The sequence below is a fragment of the Chinchilla lanigera genome, unplaced genomic scaffold (assembly GCF_000276665.1).
Source record: "Chinchilla lanigera isolate Chin_1 unplaced genomic scaffold, ChiLan1.0 scaffold00009, whole genome shotgun sequence".
Classification (NCBI taxonomy): Eukaryota; Metazoa; Chordata; class Mammalia; order Rodentia; family Chinchillidae; genus Chinchilla; species Chinchilla lanigera.
Window position 1 is genome coordinate 34,736,565 of NW_004955410.1, and position 6,512 is coordinate 34,743,076.

Here is a 6,512-nt window from a genome sequence, read left to right on the forward strand (position 1 = left end):
TGTTATTTCTTAATTATCTGTTTAATTGTAGAGAGAGTATTGTCCCATAATGCCCTGATGTGCAACACTAGGGAGTTTGCCAGAGTCAATGAGAGCCTCATGGTTAGCTTGTAGAGGGTTCTGTGTAACTTCATGATACTGACAACTTGTACTTCTGTGTATATAAGAAGACACTTGTCCCCTGATATGAGCTAGCAGCACCTCAGTGGAAGTCCTCATAAATGTTTAAATGGATCTCCACAGACCAACTTCATTCCTCATCTAATCTTCTATTTTTTTGTTTGTTTTGGATACCAGGAATCAAACTCAGGACCTTGCCCTTGCCAGGCAGGCATTGTGCCACTGAGCTGTATCCCCGGCCCCTTCCTCATCTAATCTTGCCGGCTCTTTTGGTCCAGAATCTTGGTAATGACACCTCCATCGGGTCTCTATTGGGTTGCATGACCTTTGTGGAGAGTGATTGATTGGCTGGAGGGCAGGACTGCCCACATTTTGTGGCAACTCATTGAAATAAGTAGTAGACCTCATTTCTGAGAAATGGGTTACTTCAGTTGGTAAAAAAGGAAGCTATACACCTATAGCCCGTTTCTTCTTCACCCATCGACTACTACCCAACAGAAACAGAAAGTTATATATAGGTTATAGATGCATATAGGAACGCAACTGCTGTAATTAAACCATTTCATTCATATTTGACCACTTATTGTGAGTCCTCAATTTTTAAAAATTATTTTTATTGTGGTACAATACACAATACACATGACATAAAATTTACCATTTTTACCACCTTTAAGTAGATAGCTCAGTGATAATTAGTATATTCCCATTGTTGTGTTACTATCACTGCCATTCACATCAGAACGATTTCATCTTCACAAACTGTAATTATGTACCCAATAATTAAATTATTATTATAAAATAAATTGGGTGTTATTATTTAATAACTGAATTCAGTTATTAAATAATAACACCCAATTTACCCTTTACCTTAGCCTATGGCTACCACCATCCTACTTCCTATCTTTATAATTTTGACTACTCTAGATATCTCTTAGAAGTGGAATAGCAACATATTTGTCCTTTCAAGTCTGTCTGATTTCACATAGCATAATCTTCAAAAGGTTCATTCATGCTGTGGCATGTGTCAGAACTTCATTCTTTGTAGAGCTGAACATTCCACGGTATGTATGTACCACATTGTATCTATTCATCTCTGGATGGACACTTGGGTGGGTCCACCTTTGGGTTGTTGTGGTGAATAATACTGCTATGAACATGAATATACAAATATCTGTTGGAATTCCTTCTGTTAGTTCCTTTGGTCTTTATCCACTTCTTAGAAATACAGATTTTCCCTTTAACCCTGTGGCTCCATCCCAATTTTCATCCTCACCGCCTAGATTCTACCTCTTCTCTTTAACAGCACCCCCTTGTGTTTGACTTCTGCATCCCCTTCTTTAGCTCACAGATTCTGGTTTATCTATCAAAATCCTTCTTCCATTTGATGGTAGGGCAGAGACAGAAATCCAGGACTGGAGTCTTAAAGAGGGGATTCTCCCACAACTTACCAATGATATTCATAAACCTAGATGGGCCCCATTTCCAAGATTTCCTCAAAAGTAATAATTCTCAGTTTCTACACAGCAGGCTACATGAGACAAGAGTCTCATCTCTGATTCTGAGGCTCTGGCAGAAGAAAATGGTGAACACAGACACTTGTCAAAGATCAAAACCAAACCTGTGGTACTGGCCTCAGCTGCTTTGAACTCCATTAACAATGAAGCACAAGATCATCTTTGTCCTGAGTCAGATCCAAGCTTCAGTAAAGAAAAGCCTTCTTCAGTAGGAAAATAGTTTGCTTGGAGCCAGAAGCCTTTCAGGGATTATAATCACACCTCCTCTAAATCAGGTTTTTTTTTTTTTTGACTATTTTTCTTCATCACAATCATCATCATTATGGTAGACAACCTGAACTTCTAGAATCCTTTCTATATACAAAGCACTTAAGTAATTTGCTTACTATTAATCACAGCAGTATTGGAGACACACTGCCAAGTTTAAATCTAGGTTTGCCTCTTAGTAATGGTGTGAATCTCTGTATTGCTCACTTGCCTCATCAAAGGAGCATAATAATAGAATGCATCTCATACAATTGTAAAAATTGAATGAGCTAACCCATGAAAAGCATTATAACAGTACCTGGTACAAAGTCAGTGCCTGACAAAGATTAGTTTTTATTATTATTTCTCCATCTTAAAAAATCAGGAAACTAATCACAGGTAAATAAACTTGCCCAAGGCCACATATTCTAGGTCTGTTGATAATAAGTTTGTAATATTTAGGAAGTTTATAAATGCTTACTCTGTTATTCATGGAGGAAGAAATAGAATAACCAATACTTCAGCCCTTTATATAAATTACAAATATGTGCCTATCCCAAGATGTGTTTTGTGTTAACTAGCCTACCAATACTTCAGGCTGCAAAGAGTAGAGTTAAGTAAAATTCTACCTCTAATTTTTACTGACCTAAAGCAAGTGGATATCTGAAAGACTGGTATATTGATAATATCTTCCATGTACAAACATACATAAGTTGTAGAGATTCCTTATCTCACACTCTGTTAAATATCTGTTCTCAACATTCCTAGTCACTGGGAAGCAGACTATTAATCCTTTCTCCTATCTCTCTACCCTCATCCTTTCCCACAAATTGGTACATGAGAGATAGTGAATGTAGGTGGCAATTCGCAAAACCAGAAATGATCTCTACAGGTATTCCTGATGCAGAAAACTGCCCATTCCCCAAGAAGAAGGACTGAATGAGTTCTTCTCAAGTACATTTCAAATTAATAGCAGCAGCAGCAGCAGCAAAACTCTTTCAAAACACGGACCATTTCAAAATTATATTTAATAGACTTCCCATTTCATTTTCTTGAGCTTCACTCAAATGAGAACCAATGTCACTTTTCCTCCCTCTAGTCTCACTATTAAAGTGCCATCTATAGTTGATATTGATTGGTTATTTGCAAATGGGCATGGTCCATCTGGCCATGTAAAGGTAATAGGGCAAGTTTCTGAATGTGGTAGTTTTAAATTGAAGCATTATTCTGCTTCGATTATGGGATGGCCTCTGGACACAGATGTAAGCTTAACTTTGAAAGAATACTATGGAAGTTATGAAATACATGTCAACTACGTGTCTATGGAGGTACATAAGGTTGGCAGGGCACATGTCTTAATGTGTTTTAGAAACTGCTTCTGCAGAAAACAAAGTTTACACTAGAAAGTGAAGTGTAAAGTCCCTTTCAATAGCCAGTCTTTCTTATTCCATAGGACTGAGTGAGTGTGTGTTGGAGGTTAGGGTTGGTAAACATTTTATACAAAGAAACAGCAAATAGTTCAGGACTGGCAGACCATGTGGTCTCTGTCACCAGTAGTCAACTCTACCGTTGAGGCAGGAAAGTAGCCACAGATGATTGTCAGTGAGTGAACACAGCTGTATGCCAATAAAACTTCATTTACAAAAACAGTTTGTAGGCTGGATTTAGCTTTTAAGCCATAATTTGTAGATACGTACTGGTTCTATCCTCAGTATTTTATAGATATTGTCTCAATAGTTCATAGCACAGATAAAGTGAGAATTTTTGGTCATTCAGTCAGTGACAGTAAATAAAGGTGACTCCAGTCTTTCACACAGGTGCACTCAGTGCTAGAAGACAAAGGAGGAACATCATCAAAGTTGTAAGAGAAAGTGTGACCCATGAATGTGACATTATCTAGTAAGCTTTCAAGTGAAAGGCCTCAGACAGCCCTTCTCAACACATGAAATAACTCAAAGAGTGTAGCTCCACGAGTGCTTCTGAAACAACTGCAGGGAACAAAATGCCACATTGAGATCAATTAAAATAAAGAACTCAGGCATGGACCTTCCATGATAAAAGGACTTGTAGTGAGCATAAAATGCATTTGAATATAAAGCCAGATGTAGAACCCAATCAGATTTTCAAGTAACCATATACAGATATTAAACTGAAAGCTATTAAATGTGAACAATATAAAAACAATAGTGCAGCTCATACAGATTGAGATGTAGGGGAAGGAAGATTGACAAACTGTGAGAGTGCCAGTGCCTGAAATAGAAGTGTAATGATTCTACCCTCCTAATATTTTTCATAAACTTTTATTGATTTTAGAGGGATCTTTTAGAAATTGTTCCTATGGCAGTACAATGAAATCTTTATTACAAGTTCAACAGTTTTTCTGTTTCACATGTATTCAGATAAGGTGAAATTAAGTTTAATTATTTTGATTGAAAATAGTATCTAGAATATAAACCCATTTAAATATATATTCATAAAAAATATGTGTTCATGATTATTTTTGCAAATCCATGTCTACATTTTTAAAAGAAGCTTTGGATATCAAAGAGTTTTTGTTGTGCTCCATCATTCTTATTAAAAAATTTCAAGGATAGAGGAATTTGGGCAGTTTTTTTTTTTTTTTTTTTTTTTTTTTTTTTGTTTTTCTCTGGTACCGGGATGGGCAGTTTTAAATTTAATTTTTTTTTTTACATTTCCATGTTAATTGAATTTATATCATGATCAAGTAATAATTTGCACAAAATGATGGAGTACATTTTATAAAGAAAAAGAATAAAAAGAGACAAACGTCAATAGTAACTTTTGGTGAGGATACAAATGTTTATTTTTGTTCCTTTATATATTAAAATAACTTTAAGTAAACCAATATGGATTTATAAAAACAGAATAATTATGTTATTATAGAAGTATAGAAAGAACATTTTCAAGAATGGAAAAGAGTGGTGAACAGCACCAATACTAAAAAGAGAATGTACATGTTTAGGACACATATTAGCAGCAGAGAAGGCAAAGTTGACCTCAATGAAAACATTTCAAGGGACTGGTAGAAGCAAAAGCCAGAAATAATTGAATGTGGAATAAATGGAAAGTGAAGAAGTAGAAGATTCGGAAGTTAGAGAATTCTTTCCAAAATGAGTCATTCTTCCTCGAAACCACTCCCTTGGGACAGATGCCGTTCCTACTATTCTTAGGAAGAAGTTGAGATTTATTCTTGTTAATCAAGATAATAGAGAGTAATTACTGGATGAGCATTTGAAAGCAAGTCTTTCAGACTCCCAAGCCTATTCTCTCTCACTATACCATGATTTGTGTGAAGTTTTGGTTGGAAGAGGAGATGGAGAATGTAATCAGAGTGGAGAGAAACAGGAGTGAGAAAGATTTAATTATTTTAATTAATTATAAATATGAACAATATAAAAACAATAATGCAGCTAACACAAATCAAGAGGTTGGGAAAGGAAGACTGATAGAACTGTGGGAATGCTGATGCCTAAAATACAGGCATTTTAGATGCTTGGCCAGCCTACAGTATCCCTTCCTGAGGACCTTCCATTGTCACAGGAATGGGTGACAATAGCTGTGTGTGCGCTGCTGCACCTTGCCATTGGGCCATTATGGTTTATTCATTGTGTCAGCTTGAAATATAGAGGCTTAACTAAGTATCCAGGGGTGTAAAGGACATGCCTTTATCACTCTAGGATGTTGTTCATAGTGTCAACTAGAGAATTTTAGAAGTTTAACTAAGCCATCTAGCAGGGGGCCAGAGTCCTCACTTTGTAAACATCCTGAGCTTGAGGAAGAGAGGGTATGGAGCTGTGAGCTAAATAAACTTTTCTTTCCTTAATTCAGGGCATCAAGTATTTTGTCTCAGCAATGAGAGAGTAGTAACTAAGACATGACGCTACCCTGACATCGAGGCTACCCTGAATGCTCTGACTGGACTACAGGGGACCAATGCTGATTGGATTTGGGTAGACCCAGCCTAAGTCTTCTGGGAATTTTTTTTAGCCAGTCACTTCAACTGAGGAGAAATAAAATGGACTGAGGTAGCCATGTTACTCTATGTGCACATGGAGAGGTGGCGGGGGGTAAGGGGGTGGCGCTTATGCTGGACAGTGAAGATGAGTGGCCATGTGATTTCAGAGAGAGAGAGAGGGACCAAGTGAAGGCAGAGAGGAGCTGACTTGGCTCAGATGCTTTCCAGGTCTGCATCTGGCCAGGTCTACCTGCATTTTTTTTCTTAAGCTACTTTGAGTGAGTGGGTTTGTGTCACTGCTAACGAAATAGTTTTGGCTGAAGAGTAAGATAAGAATTTAACCTCTTGAGGAAGCTATGAAAGGTAAAGTGTCCCTGACATGGCCATGGCCCTGGCCTGCTACCCCCAGGCATTGTATATGCCATTTATCCATCACAGAGTTCCAATCCCATGTAAGCAAAAAGTCTCCTGAGAAATACAGTCCTGATTTCTCTTCTCAGACGTTTCCTTGCTCTCTGACTGGACCAAGAAAACCTCAGAACACAGATTTTTCAAAAGGATATACTACAAGGAAGCACTTGTCATCCAGAGGGAGGTCATAAACTCCTAACACTCTCCTCACAATAATCCCCCCTTTTAAATAGGGACCAGTGAGG